Source organism: Pelophylax lessonae (genome assembly GCF_965119305.1).
Source record: "Pelophylax lessonae genome assembly, chromosome: 5".
NCBI lineage: Eukaryota > Metazoa > Chordata > Amphibia > Anura > Ranidae > Pelophylax > Pelophylax lessonae.
In genome coordinates, this window is record NC_138772.1 from 495,839,901 (window position 1) to 495,855,942 (window position 16,042).

A 16,042-nucleotide genomic window follows, 5' to 3' on the forward strand; every position below is an offset into this window, starting at 1 on the left:
TATGTGTTTAAGTGGAAAAAAAGACCCCAGTATGTCTTTACCGTCATATGGGAAGGAATCTGGATTAGGGAAAAAAATACATTTGCATGGCCATGCTATTAATTTAAAAGGTAAAAAAAAAAAACATTTCCCTTTTGAAAGTTCTAAATGTGCAAATCTTACCCTTTTTTTTAAACCTTTTTAGGGTTTTTAGTCTTGGAGCTTCTTCTAGGAGTGGTGTTGGCACTCTTGGCATCCTTGTTAGCCTTACAATACTTGGCATAAGGAAGCACGTAAAAATATTAAATCCAACCCATATAAACCATTTTATGATCTAATGTCAAATCCTGGACGTTTCAGCTTTTCATGGAATGACTTAAGATTTGGACACAAGCATTTTTTTAAATCACGGGTTCCCTCTACCACCAGAGGGTCACTTACTGTATAAAGAAATCTCAAGATGTAAAAGAAGAGCATGTATTCCTACCTTTCCAGCAGCCCGTGTCAACATCTGGCACATTGCTGCTCCCTAGGTGCTAGGAGTATAAAACAAGTATGTGAATACCTGCCCCCCCCCCCCCCCCCCCGCCCCAGCCTGCGGTTCCTCCTGTTGGTTCATACCTTCTGTAGTGACAAAAAAGCCAGTAGAAGAGGTATGTACACACCTGAAAGTGTCAATATACCTGCAACGGCCAGGGAGTGTGAAAAATGGTGGTCTGAAGACATGACATGAGCACTGAAAAGGTAAGTATACATTTCACAGTCCCACACATAAAGTGAGCACTGATGTAACTATATAACAGCAGCTGGCACATAAAAGGTGAATATATAACCCTCAGAAAGATGTGAAAACAAAAAGTGCAGCACTACAAAAACATATAGATGAAAACAATACAAGTCCAAATTAATACTGTGACGAGCTAGAAGTGAATAAACAATGAACTATATGTTAGACTAAGAGCCCATTCACATTAACGTGACTTGTCAGCCTGACAAGTCGCTGTATGTTGCGGTCCATTGAGTAGTACAGGACCCGTTCTAATAGGAGCGACACAAGTCGCTCCGACTTAGAAAAAGGGTCCTATACTACTTTGGGGCGACCTCGGAGCGACTTGCATAGACTTCCATTATGTGAAGTCTCTGCAAGTCGTGCCGAAGTCACGGTGCACGTGACTTCACAGGTCGCCCCCCAAAGTCTTGTCGCGCTAGTCTGAATGGGCTCTTAGAGGAAACTTGTCCATCTGTTGAGAATCCAGTCAAAAATAACAAGTCCTTAAAAAACATGACAATCACAGTTGTGAATATAGAAGGAAAGGGGGGAGTCTTCTGGTTGTATCTAAAAACCACCAGTGCACTTCTTAAATAAAAGCAACGCAAATCGTGCTCCCCTCCACCGTGCCAATGCACTCACCAGACATCTAGTGTATATACGCCTTGAATTCTGTTCAACAGGTACTGCTATAACATCCGGGATCAATCCCACAGTTAGAGCCTGACGTCCTTAACCGTCTCGCCTCCAATGCTATGCAGGATGAGTAGGATAACTGACAGGTCCAGTTGGATCATCCCCAGAGTCAAAAACAGAATGTATAAAAACGCTCACAAAACAGAGCCCAACTAAAAAGGCTCTGTTTTGTGAGCGTTTTCATACAGCCTGTTTTTGACTCTGTGGATGATCTAAACTGCACCTGTCAGCTACCCTACGCATTCTGCATAGCAGTGGATGCAAGAGGGTTAAGGACATCAGGCTCTAACTGTGGGATCGATCCAGGATGTCGTTATAGCAGTACCTGTTGAACAGGATTCAAGATGTATATACACCAGATGTCTGGTAAGCGCATTAGCACATTGCAGGGGAGCACGATTTGAGTTGCCTTTAAGTGCACTGGTGGTTTTTTGATATAACCAGGTTTTCATTACATGTTGTGGTTTCTTCCACTGATCCCCCATGTCATCTCGCCGAGAGGGCAGAAGATGGAACCACAGTGCACAGCAGGGGATACAAGCACTCCCTGAAATATCGAGCTATGAAAAGTCTTATGGAAACTGCAGAACTGGAATATAGGGGTGGTAGAAGATACAGGCAGCCAGAGAGGGGGGGTACTGTATATTACCTCTTTTTGCAGGGACCAGTTGTTAAGATTTTTTTGGGGGGAAGACAAAGTCCCTAAAAACTGCAGAAAGGTCTAAGAATCAGCTATACCGTCTGTGTTTAGCGAGTCTTGTGGTGTGGCCACCCTTGCCAATTAGAAATCCCTCGGCTGGTGAAACAATTTACATATAGGTCTTTTGACTGAGTATTTATCCATTTGGATGGAGTATTGTTTTAAAGGATTAGTTCACCTTTCCAGAAAAAAAATAAAAGTGATCAATGTACACCCTTGCCCCCTTTGGTCCCCAATGTACAGTGCCTTGAAACAGTATTGTTACCCCTTGAAAATTTTCCACATTTTGTCATGTTACAACCAAAAATGTAAATGTATTTTATTTGGATTTTAGGTGATAGACCAACACCAAATAACAGAATTGTGAAGTGGAAGGAAAATGATAAAAGGTTTTAAATTTTTTTTACAAATATATATGTGAAAAGTGTGGCGTGCATTTGTGGTGTGCATTTGTATTCAGCCCCCCTCAGTCAATACTTTGTAGAACCACCTTTCACTGCAATTACAGCTTGAAGTCTTTGGTTATGTCTCTACTAGCTTTGCCTATCTAGAGTGACATTTTTGCCAATTCTTCTGTATAAAATAGCTCAAGCTCTGACAGATTGGATGGAGAGCATCTGAACAGCAATTTTCAAGTCTTGCCACAGACTCTCAATTGGATTTAGGTCTGGACTTTGACTGGGCCATTCTAACGCATGACTATTCTTTGATCTAAACCATTAAATTGTAGCCCTGGCTGTATGTTTAGAGTCATTGTCCTGCTGGAAGGTGAACCTCTGCCCCAGTCTCAAGTTTTTTTGCAGATTCTAACAGGTTTTCTTCTAGGATTGCCCTGTATTTGACTCCATCTATCTTCCCATCAACTCTGCCCAGCTTCCCTGTCCCTGTTGAAGAAAAGCACCCCCACAATATGATGCTGCCACCACTATGTTTCACAGTGGGGATGGCGTGTTCAGGGTGATGTGCAGTGTTCGTTTTCTGCCACATATAGCGTTTTGCTTTGAGGCCAAAAAGTTAAATTTTGGTCTCATCTGACCACAGCATCTTCTTTTACAGGTTTACTGTGTCCCCCACACGGATTCTTGAAAACAGGACTTCTAATTGCTTTCTTTCAACAAATGGCTTTCTTCTTGCCATTCTTCCATAAAGGCAAGATTTGTGGAGTGCACAACTAATAGTTGTCCTGTGGACAGATTCTCCCACCTGAGCTGTGGATCTCTGCACATACCATAAGCCTCTGCTTCTCTGATTAATGCTCCCCTTGCCTGGCCTGTCAGTTTAGGTGGACAGCCATGTCTTGGTAGGTTTGCAGTTGTGCCATACTCTTTCCATTCTCGGATGATGGATTGAACAGTGCTCCATGAAATGTTCAAAGTTTTGGATATTTTTTTATAACCTAACCCAGCTTTAAACTTCTCCACAACTTTACTCCTGACCAGTCTGGTGTGTTCCTTGGCCTTTGTGGTGCTGTTTGCTCACTAAGGTTCGCTAACAAACTTCTGAGGGCTTCACAGTACACCTGTAATCATGCTGAGATTAAATTACAGTTAGACTATTTACTAATTAGATGACTTCTGAAGGCAATTGGTTCCACTAGATTTTAGTTAGGGGTATCAGAGTAAAGGGGGATGAATACAAATGCACGCCACACTTTACACATTTATTTGTAGAAAATGTTGAAAACCATTTATCATTTTCCTTTCACTTCACAATTATGTGCCACTTTGTGTTGGTCTATCACATAAAATACATTTACATTTTGGTTGTAACATGACAAAATGTGGAAATTTTCAAGGAGTATGAATACTTTTTCAAGGCACTGTACTTACCTTCATGGGTGCTGAGCTGTCAGTGCCAATGCAAACCGTGCAGCAATTGGAAATCCCCATTCCCTCTTTTCTCTGCAGTGGTTCTGGGAGAGATCACAGCTATGCTCTGTGATGGGACTGACCAGTCAGAATTGCTGCACAGAGTATAGGTAGAAGACCAGGGATTTCAAATCCCTGGACCGCTACATGCTGCGTGGGCAATGCACCCACAGAGGTAAGTACATCAGGGACTGGGGGGGGGGGGGGGGGGGAGGTGTACAGACTTTTACCATTTAATTTTTTTTGTCAATGTGAACACTTTAAAGCAAAACAAAGATGAAAAAAGACAGAAGAGTCTTCTGCCTCGCTACCTTAGGAAGGAATTCTGTACAGCTGCCTCTGCCAAGCACCCATCCCAGCTCTGACCTTGCCCTGTTAACTGATCTGGGCTTCGCAGCGGTACCTGCCGCTGGTAAGCACATTATCTTATAATCTGTTGGGAAGTCCATAGGGCAGCCAGCATGTTTTCCTCAATGAATTATATATAGGTGTCAAATAAAATCAGGTGAAACTTTTGGCAAAAAACAGAAAAATACAGACATGGCAGGGGGAACAGAAAAATATGCTGGACTGCAAGTGATGCTTGTGATCTCATAAGGTTTTATACCCTTAATGAAAGCAAAATTAAACTGGATCTTAAAGCTGGAAAGGGTTACTCCCCTTATTCATCCTGTTGACCATTGTCATTACGACAGAAAATAAGGGTGGATCCAAAAATTTACATTTGTTGCAGGAAAGGAGAAGACATCTTCCCTGAGGGCAAATTCCTTTGAAAGTGGCCATACATCAAATCATTTTTTCGTTCAACCAGCAGGTTGAGCAGAAGAAAAAAAAAAAAAAAATGGATTTTTGTAAAATCTTACCGTAAAATCCTTTTCTCTTAGCTCATTGACAGACGTAGTCCTCGGTGATACACCACCTTCGGGTTATGTTGCCTCCACAGGAGCAGGACTAGACAGGAAATTAAAAAGCTCTGGCCACACCCTAGGGGCAGTCCCAGAGGGTATATCCTCTCTCTCTCTGCCTCAGCAAATCAGTTATGTGAAAAGCAGTCTTTAGAGATTTTAACCCAACCCAACTCAAAAACAGAGGGGCGGGGACTACGTCTGTCAATGAGCTAAGAGAAAAGGATTTTACGGTAAGATTTTACAAAAATCCATTTTTCTCTAGCGCTCATTGACAGACGTAGTCCTCGGTGATACACCACCTTCGGGACGTCCCAGAGCAGTATCACAAATGAGGGGTGGGAAAATAGAAATCAAATCCCAATCTAGAAGGCCCAACCGGTGCCAACTAGAAGTTTACAATGCTCATCCTTAATGATGAGACTCAACAAAAAAGAGAAATTTTTTTTTTTTTTTTTCAAACAGAAAAAAAAAAAAAAAAAACCCTCGAGGTAGACCACCGGTCTCCTCAAATTGCGGCCTGCAAAACCTTGCGGCCAAATGAGGCATCCGCCGATGCCGTCACATCAATTTTATAGAATTTTGTAAAGGTATGTACCGACGACCAAGTGGCCGCCTTACATACCTGGACCACTGACGCCTGATGGCGAAAGGCCCAGGAAGTACTGAGCGCTCGAGTGGAGTGCGCCCTAACAGGGAACGGAGGACTCTGACCCTTAATAGAATAAGCCTGTACCACCGTTTGTCTAATCCATTTGGCAATGGTCGCGGCAGATGCAGGCAAACCCTTTCTGGGGCCATCCGTGATCACAAAAAGTGAATCCGTCTTACGGAATGATTCCGTAGCTTTCAGGTATACCCTGATTGCCCGAACCACATCTAAGGAATGCAACGCATGTTCCCGATGATGCTTGGGCTGAGGACACAAGGAAGGTAGTACAATATCTTCATTCAGATGAACATCTGAAACCACCTTAGGAAGAAAAGATGGCTTAGGATGAAGTACTACCTTATCCCTATGAATCACTAGGTATGGGGACTGGCATGATAATGCAGCCAGTTCTGACACCCTGCGAGCAGAAGTAATAGCCTGGAGGAGCCAGGTGCCGCACCCCCTGGATGAAATTCCGCACCAAGGACTTGGTAGCTAAAGGTTTCTGAAAGAAGATTGCTAATGCTGAAACTTGACCCTTGATGGTGCTCAAGGTTAGCTTCTGCTCAACCCCTTGTTGCAAAAAGGCCAATATTCGAGTCACCGAATAGGTACGTGGAGGAAATCCTAAAGATTCGCACCACGCAATATAAGTCTTCCATGTGTGATAATAGACCTTGCTGGAAGTCGCTTTCCTTGCTTTAATAAGGGTAGGAATGACTGAAGTAGACAAACCTCTGTCCTTCAGTACTTGGGTCTCAATGGCCAGGCCATTAAACCCAGCGACTGTAAAGCATGATGGTAAATTGGTCCTTGAGACCACAGACACTCCCTGAGACGAAGTTCCCACGGAACGTCTGCGACTAGCATGTCCAAGTCGGCCAGGCCGGCTTGAGGAGGCCAGCCTAGAATTTCTAGGACCACTGGCGCTGATAGAATCTGAACCAGGCGTCCCTAGAGGTATCTGGCCCCGACCATCCGAGAAAGTCTGGTCGTTTTCTGTTCCCACACATTTATCAGATACCTGATTGATATCAGGAAGGGTGATCTTTTCTGGTTGAACCTCAGGGACCGAAGTCACCCGACTAGAGGCTACTTGGCCTATCTGGTCAACCAGATCCGATTCCTGTGAGGTATAGGGACTAATCTTAGGAAAAGGTAAAGGAAAAGATCTATTCAGGGAACGGTGACTACCGCTTCCTGTAGTACTTAAATGTTGGAAGGGAAGAATCGCACCGGTAGTAGTGGTTGAAGCTCGATCTAATGTCCTGAATACCGGTGAAAACGTCCCCCCACCCTGAAACCGGGTGGGGGCGCACCTTCAGGCTGTGTACTCCTTTGCTTCGGGTTTGGCTGGGTTGGTCCTCTGCTTGTCCGACCAGCCCTTCTTGAACCCTCCTGGAGGAGTCTTGCCTTTCCCGCTAGTACCAGCCGGGCGCCCTTTATGGGCGGTAAAGAAAGGTCCTCGCTTGTTGTGAGGTCCCTTAGCTTTAGCAGCCTGTGGCAAAAAAGTGCTCTTGCCCCCAGTGGCATCCTTGATGATTTCATCTAGGTTGGCCCCAAATAGACGATTCCCCTGAAAAGGGAGATTTGTCAAGGTCTTTTTGGAACCTAGGTCAGCTGACCAGCATTTTAACCACAGCACACGTCTGAGGATCACCGCTGACATAGGTGCATGCCCTAATAAGGGAGTAGTGTCCAAGGCTGCGTCACAGATAAACTGTAGCCCTTGTATAATCTGTTCCATCAAATCAGATGTCTCCTGGGGAATATCTTTTCCCCTAAGGTCTTGGCGTACCATTTTCGCCCATTCCGTAAGTGTCTGGGAAACTAGACCAATAACAATTACTGGTCTAAATGCTGACCCTATCAGAGAGAAGATGGTGCGGGACTCTGCTTCCATCTTTCGATCCACCGGATCCTTAAAGGACGAAGTGTCCTCCACTGGGATAACCGTGGCTTTATTCAGCCTGGAAATAGGTGGATCCACCACTGGTGGTACCGTCCATTTCTTAATGATGGATTCCTCAAACGGATAGCGTCTAGCAATACGCTTGGAAATAGTAAAGGTACGTTTAGAATGCTCCCATTCTCCTTTAATCTGATTACCGAAACATTTGGGTACAGGAAAAACCTTCACCGTTTTGATGGGCTTATTAGTACCAAAAGGAATCTCTGTTTCAGTTGCCTCTGCCGGTAAAGCCTCAAGTTTTAAGGTTTCCTGCACTGCCACAACTAGTGCGTCCACCAATGCTTCTTCCTGAATTATAGCAGGAGAAGAAGCGTCCTCCTCACTGTCTGAGGGGGCTTTACCTGGGATAACAGCCTTTGCAGAGGAACCTGCAACTGCAGTGACCATCTCTGAATCAGAGTCAGAGGTGTCAGATAGTATAGGGGTAGGCGGGGGTCGCTTCCTTGACCCCCGTCCCTGACAGGCCGCCTCCACCCGAGCCACCATAGACTCCAAAATTGCTGTAAATGACTCTACACTCTGTGCACCGGCGGGTCCCGTGGCCCCCTCGAGGGAAACAGGTGGGGGAATATGTGTGGCAGGGTCCATGATAATTCCAGTCACTTCCTGGATAATATAATTCAAAAATAAAAAACTTTTTTTTTTTTTTTTTCTTTTTTCAGACCCCCAGCGCCACAAAAAGCCCCTTAGTGTTACCTGCTAGGGATCCCTATCGATCGAGAGAGAGAGAGAGATAGACCCCCAGGCTCACCACTTGATGCTCAGAGTTTAACTGCAACAGGTTACAGCGCTGTCTTGACAAACAGGAAGTCTTTTGGCTGGCTGCCCAGGAAGAAAGGAGGCGGCTCCGCCCCTCTGCACGCCTTCCGGCGCCTCCCCTAGCTCCACGAGGTGTTTGGATCACCTCAAACATGGCAGCCCCCATGCTGGAGACACGAGGCTACGCCAAAATGGCGGCTCGTGCGATCCAGCAAAAAAAAAAAAAATGGCGGCGGCCTGTAATGAATAGCGGTGTGCTGCAGGGCACACAACACTCTCTCTGCATGGGGATTTGGCGTGGTTGGCGGTACCGGCCCTGGCGGACCGCATGGCCATTCGGGAGGCCTGCTAATAGCTGGAGATCTGATTAGGAAGGCAGTCTACATGTCCGTGGCTTCTGACTGGTAGGTAGCTTATTCTTATCACCGTAAGATTCCCAGAATGCCACAGATTATAATCTTTTTAACATGTATACAATTAGATTGTTAGCTCCCAAACCAAGCCTCCTGGCTTTTTGCACATAAAATCACACTCAAAGTAGGAGGATCTGTGTCATTTATAGGATAGAGAGGGACTCTATCTTACCATACAGAGAGGGGCCCGCGTTCACCACAAGACCCGTCAGGGGAAAAGGGGGAACATACTACTCACCATACCGGAACCAGGCGGGCACCAACTCCTGACAGTACCCCTCTCCACCGGGGCGGGAGGGCTGTCGACCGATATGGACGCCGTGACTCATGGTCTTTGGCGTTTCAGCGAGACGTTTAACTCGCGGGGTAAGTCCTTTAATGGGACTTTGTCGCGGCCGACCCAGCGCGGAGCTATGGCCTGCACGCGCTCGTAGGCTGAACTGGGGTGACCACCGGATCTCAACATCCAGCCCGTCGCCCAGTTCAGCTTTCTTGCTTGTAGATCTCACAGGAACACTGGAGAAAAAAAGCGGTCTAAAAAATCCTTTAAGAAAAAAATCTTGCCAGGACCTAAGATCCCAGCAAGGTATCTAGGTCCTTACTCCTAACTAGACAGAAAATAACTGATTTGCTGAGGCAGAGAGAGAGAGGATATACCCTCTGGGACTGCCCCTAGGGTGTGGCCAGAGCTTTTTAATTTCCTGTCTAGTCCTGCTCCTGTGGAGGCAACATAACCCGAAGGTGGTGTATCACCGAGGACTACGTCTGTCAATGAGCGCTAGAGAAAACACGATCTGATTCTCCCATCCACACATTTGAGGTGAATGGGGGAATCCCTCGCGCTGAGCTAACACACTGATCAGTGTTGCCGGCTATAGCCGACGGCACTAATTGTTCGGTCAAAACCCAACAGACTGGTTGTACAGAAGTCATTTGGTTCTGCACAGGGAGGTATTGCAAGGTGGATAAAACCTTCTCAGACCTGTTTGGTTTCATCTCTCTTACATGATCGTGTATTGGACAAATAATCCCAATAATGTGTAAAAAACGCACCTCACTCAGATAGAACATCCTATCTGTGACATCCTCCAACAATGAGTATATAACATATTGCACATTGGATAGCGTTCCATTAACCCCCATCATATGCCAATACTCCTTAAAAAGGAACATATTGTTGTAGATTATTTATAAATCAAAGTGCAGTCCTTTTGCCATCACTGCAAATGTTCATATGTTCCTGCACATTTCCATGGAATCATAGAGGGGTACTTATCGTTCAAGGAGGAGATCCTTTCTGGCAACCGTTCATTAAAATGAACCTCCACTGAAACATTGTGGGTCCAGTACGCCACCGGTGTGATTATCTTTTTAAGGAGCCAGTAGTGGGCCTAACCCGTTTTGCCAGGCGTCCCGGCTGTTTCAGAGGCTATGCATGCACTGACAGTCTTTGTTCCCATTTATATGGAAAATTCTCCCCTCAAGATGGCCAATCAATGAGAAAATTTGCGCATGCGTGGCACACCGTCAGTCGACGCACCGCAAACGCGCGGCGTGTCATAGCGTTATAGTGTCACGCCAACCAGCCCACCCCGCACGCGTCCCCCTACTCTCTGCCCCTTCCCAATCAGGAAGTAAAGTAGAGAGAGGACAAATGAGGACAAAATTTACAAATTGATTCAACCAGAGCCTATATTTTACAGGGATCACCAGTGAGCTGGATGCCACATAGATAAAAAACATGAGATTTCCCTCATGATTCTCGGCCATCACTAGGAAAACTTGGCATCACCCATTTTCATGTCATTGCCTGTAAAGTAATCAAAGATGGTGACATCTACATATAGCAAATAAGAGATCGCACACCACACTAAATTTATATAATCAAAACTAAGAACACTTTTATATTTTCTTTTTCCCCCTCAACCCCTTCAATAGGAGAAGGAAGGGAGACAGAATGACAGGAAAAAAAAGAGGGGGGGTATTTAATTAACTTGGATAAGAACTAAATAGATTCCAACCGGAGGGGCTTAGTCACCGCCAATTCCCAAAACCATCTTGCCTCCCTCTGTAGGATCCTACGATCATATTCACCCCCTTTTGTTTTCAGGAATTGCTTTGATTACCCACATGCTGAGGCATCTCAGGTCCCTGCTGTGTTGTAAACATACATGACGAGCTATGGGGGCCTTAAGATGATAGGTCTCAATGTCATAGATATGGTCATGCAATCTTTCGAACCGTCCGGATGGTCTTCCCGACATATAAGGACCCACAGACGCATATGATGATAGACTACTCCCTTAGTGTCACATGTCACCCTTTGATTGCACCTGATGGTCCTTCCTGTCGGCAAGACCAACCCATCTCCCTCAACCATGTAGGAGCAAAAATTGTACATTCCACACATCCACATCCCCACGTTAGATTGGTGGTTTCCATTGCATGTCACTATGGATAGGCACTATTTGCCTTCCTATATGTGACCTTGGGGGTGTTGGAGACAAACTTATTAGTTGTTACATCACTAGTTAGTAAGGACCAATGCCTACCACATATTTCTCTCCCCTTTGAAGCCAATTCTGTGTATTGTACACATAAATCACACTTCTATACAGGAAGGAACCTGAGAAGAAGAAAGAAGTTCCTTCCTGACACTCATTAGCTTGCTTATAGGCCATATTCAACCATATATCCCTAGATCATCTGCTTTGAACTCTATATCTTAGACCCTTTGCCTCAGATTCAAAACCCGCCAGAGCCGAAAAATGTCTCCGTGCTCTGAGATATTGGCCTGTTGGAATGCCACGGACTAAAGGTTGCGGATGAAAACTGTCCGTATGAAGCAGACTATTAGTAGCTGTGGATTTTCTATATAATATAGTCTTCACCGTATGTTGATCAGTGAGCTCTACAACCAAATCCAGGAAGGTCATCGGATTAATTAAACCCTGAAATTACATCCGTTCATTTCAATACCCACCTGGTGTTTACCTGTCCAACATATATCTAGTATAAAAGTATAGAATACTAAATGAATGGTTTATATAAAAAGATAGGTCTTTTTGTGAGCCGAGTAGTATGGATATGATTTTATAAGTGTTTTGTATTATGTTTATTTGTGGTTTTTATATTTGAATTTATTTAAAGATCGTAATTCTTGCATATAAAAACGGGAGTAAATCGCACACCTTTCTCTTTCCTGCAATTTTTCTATGTACAAACCGATGGTGGATGTATCTCAAAAAGTATTTATGTAATCTTGAAAAAGGGAAGGTTGAGCCTGTATTCATCTATGTGTGGTGATAGACTTTATGGTTTATGAATAGTGGAACCGTTCCTTTCTTGTCTGCAGGAAGTGTATTTCAAACCTTGTAGGACCCCCAATCGTGTTGGTGTCTTTGTGCTTGTTTATTCTAGGGGAGTATAAAAGTACTTTTACTTACTCGATCTTCCACTTTCCCAGCAGAAGGCATTCCTCTATGCTCCAGGGTTGGACTGCCTCTCAAGTGTCATCACATCAAATCTCATTTTCTATGCCCCTAGATCTAAAGGAGCAGTTCAACTTTCAATAAGGGTGCAGCCCCACTGCAATGAAGACTCTTCAGGTTTCCTGGAGTTGGGCTCTAGGTGTGACATTAGCCTTGGCTCCAATTCATTTAAAAAATAAAAAATGTCGCCACAACCTCCTGATTTTCCCCAAAAACTGTGTGTGGGGGGGGGGGGGGGGGTAATAGTACACCATAAAATTGCTGAGCTAGATCTCATTCATGAAGAAAGAGGCTGAGCTTGTAAATTAAAAATATTTTGTCTTCCATTTTTATCAGGGTCCACTGTTCGCAATCAAGGGCAGGCTATATTCACACCATGTGCATTGTGTTTACCGTGCATATTTATTTTATTTTTTTTAGCATGCTTCTGTATGGTATCAGGACAATATCCCCCCGGACATTATCCCCTGGGCAATATCTACCGGAAAACATCCCCCTGGACATAATCCCCCCGGGACAACATCCCCCCCCCCCCGGATAATATTCCCCCGGGCAATATCCCCCAGGAAAACATCCCTCTGGACATAGAGTTAGGGTTAGAGGGGGGGGGGGGTATTGTCTAGGAGGATATTGTCCGGGGGGATGTTGTCCGGGGGGGGATATTGTCCTAGAATCCTTCTGTACATTGCTGTGAGTCAAATTACTTTATTTTGTATTGCATTATAGCATATTACATGGAGTGTAAATGCAACATATCCTATTCTTGCTCAGTACAAACCAGTACAGTGCAGTAATGTGTATTGGGCCCACTGAAAGCAATGCAATTTTAGTTTTTTATTGTGTTGAGACTGTTGAACAATGGTGCCAAAGAAAGCCCAATGCACATAAGGTAAATGAGCTCTCAATAAAGCACTTTTTCTAATCCAGCTCTTTATTTCTTTGGATCTACCAACATCTTGACAAGATGTGCAGAGACAGACAAGCAACACAGACATAAAACAGGAGAACACATTAAGAAAACCGCTGTTGCTTGGCTGGTGAGCAGAGAAAAAGCATCTAGTGATGGAGAATGAGTTGATGACAGCAGAGAAAACCCCTAAAAGTGATGGAGCATTTATGAGCACAGTTGTGGTTTTAAAGAGATGGTTGGTGTGTGTGTGTGTCAAAAGATTAAGACTTCATAATAGTTCTTGCCTTCTAGAGAGGCATAAAAAAAAAAAAAAAAAAAACAACAACATTCTAGCAGAATTTTAGTGAGGACCAGATTTGTGATCAGTTACAAGATTCCCAGCAATCAAAAGGGTCAGTCCAGCCAAAATTCACATGTTCACTCTTAAGTATGAATGCTGGTGTGCCGAATCACCATGGGCTTCATATTAACAAGAGTTTTGATTCCTCTGTTGAATTCTGCATAATGTAAAATAAATGAACAACTCAGAAGGAGAATTAAACCCCCTTCTTGTTGGCACAAAAATCATAAAATGGGGCAAATTCTGGGAATTTCCTTATGAAATGGTCAAAATTCGCTCAATGTGTGGCCCAGATGGCATCCTCTCACTCGCCATCCCTCAAATATAAACAGTCACCAGCACATGGGGCATGCTTCATTGCTGGTTAGTAGTGTCCCTGATACTGGTTGAAAACAAACAAAAAAAACACCAATTATTAAAACTCTACAAAAAAAAAAAACTTCCATTTATTTATTATCAATAGATTGTTTTCTCCCTTTTATCATCCTTTATTACATCTCAGGGATGCCAGTCTCTTACAGCCTCTTGTGGGGTGGGTTTTCTTTGGTGACCAACAGTGGACTATCCCTGCCCAATGTGTTTTGAAATGGTCCATGTAGTCTCCATTGGAAGCCCATGTGAGAGGATGACAACACAGGAGCCAACCCGGGAGCCAGTGTTTGCATGTTCTCACTCTATAGGAAGTACCCAGACAAGAATCTTCATGACAGGATCATAGTATTTTAATGAAAGCCACAGGTTTAAAAAAAAAAAAAACTTGAAAATGATTTTCAACGTGTTTTTAGGGGTTTTTTTAGGTTTACACACACTTTAAGCTATCACTTTACCCTGTACTGACCAACTTTTTCCCTTGACCTTTAATTAAAATGGCATCAGACTTTATTTTAATACGAATGATCTATAAATATCCATCATGATGGCTCAAGCAATAGAAAACCATATAAAATCATCAAATAAAACAAACCAAAAGCTTTAAAAAATATATACATTAAAAGCTACAAAGAAAAATGAGAAGCCATCTAAAAAAGGTGGCCATGTATACAATTGAGAGGTTTTAATGGCTTCATTAACTCTGAAAAAATGTACTGTCGATCTGCCTATAAAATATTTTTTATTTAAAGGAAACTTTTAGTGAAAGACATACAGAGGCACGCTATTGACAACGCTTTTTTTAAAAAATACTTTGAGACACTGACCAGAAACAAGCAAGCAGATCTGTAAAATCAATCAATCCAAATTCACAATCTGTACCTTCACTTCAAGTCAGTCACATACAATCCCCAAAGACTTTGGATCACCATGGCATACAAAGAACTAGTATGTCAAAAAAAGTGGAGGCCAGCAATGGCAGCCTCAATACTTATTTTCTTTAACATTACCTCAAAAATGAGACACCTAAATAAATATGGTCAGTCCAACTATACAGAATACTAAAATAAGCCACGGGTCTCTCTGCTAAGTCAGGCCTAGAACTCTCCAACAAAGAGCACAAGATCTGTTAATTGTAGAGGTATACAGTATCTCACAAAAGTGAGTACACCCCTCACATTTTTGTAAATATTTTATTATATCTTTTCATGTGACAAAACTGAAGAAATTACACTTTGCTACAATGTAAAGTAGTGAGTGTAGAGCTTGTATAACCGTGTAAATTTGCTGTCCTCTCAAAATAACACACAGCCATTCTTGTCTAACCCGCTGGCAACAAAAGTGAGTACACACCTAAGTGAAAATGTCCAAATTGGGCCCAATTAGCCATTTCCCCCCCCAGGTGCTTTGTGACTCGTTAGTGTTACGACAGGTACAATTTGGTGTTATCGCTCTTACTCGCTCATTCTGGTAACCAGAAGTTCAACATGGCACCTAATGGTAAAGAACTCTCTGATGATCTGAAAAAAAGAAAAGAACTGTTGCTCTACATAAAGATGGCCTAGGCTACAAGAAGATTGCGAAGACCCTGAAACTGAGCTGCAGCGCGGTGGCCAAGAAAATACAGCAGTTTAAAAGGACAGGTTCCACTCAGAACAGGGCTCACCATGGTCAACCAAAGAAGTTGAGTGCACGTGCTCAGTGTCATATCCAGAGGTTGTCTTTGGGAAATAGACATATGAGTGCTGCCAGCATTTCTGCAGAGGTTGAAGGGATGAAAGGGGTGTGTGGGGGGGGGGGGGGGATCAGCCTGTCAGTGCTCAGAATACGACCCACTGTGCATCAAATTGGTCTACATGGCTGTTGTCCCAGAAGAATGCCTCTTCTAAAGATGATGCACAAGAAAGCCTGCAAACAGTTGCTGAAGACAAGCAGACTAAGAAGATGGATTACTGGAACCATGTCCTGTGGTCTGCTGAGGCCAGGTTAAAAACATATTTGGTTCAAATGAGGTCAAGCATGTGTGGCGGCAACCAGGTGAGGAGTACAAAGACAAGTGTGTTTTGCCTACAGTCAAGCATGGTGGTGGAAGTGTCATGGTCTGGGGCTACATAAGTGCTGCCGGCACTGGGGAGCTACAGTTCACTGAGGGAACCATGAATGCCAATATGTGCTGTGACATGCTGAAGTAGAGCATGATCCCACTCCCTTCGGAGATT

General features: G+C 43.8%; 1 protein-coding gene across 1 annotated transcript in view; it reads right to left on the reverse strand.

The window, feature by feature from the left end:
- RSPO2 (R-spondin 2) overlaps positions 1-16,042 on the reverse strand; it is a 193,974-nt gene that overhangs the window by 57,529 nt on the left and 120,403 nt on the right. The gene's annotated exons all lie outside the window — the stretch shown is intronic.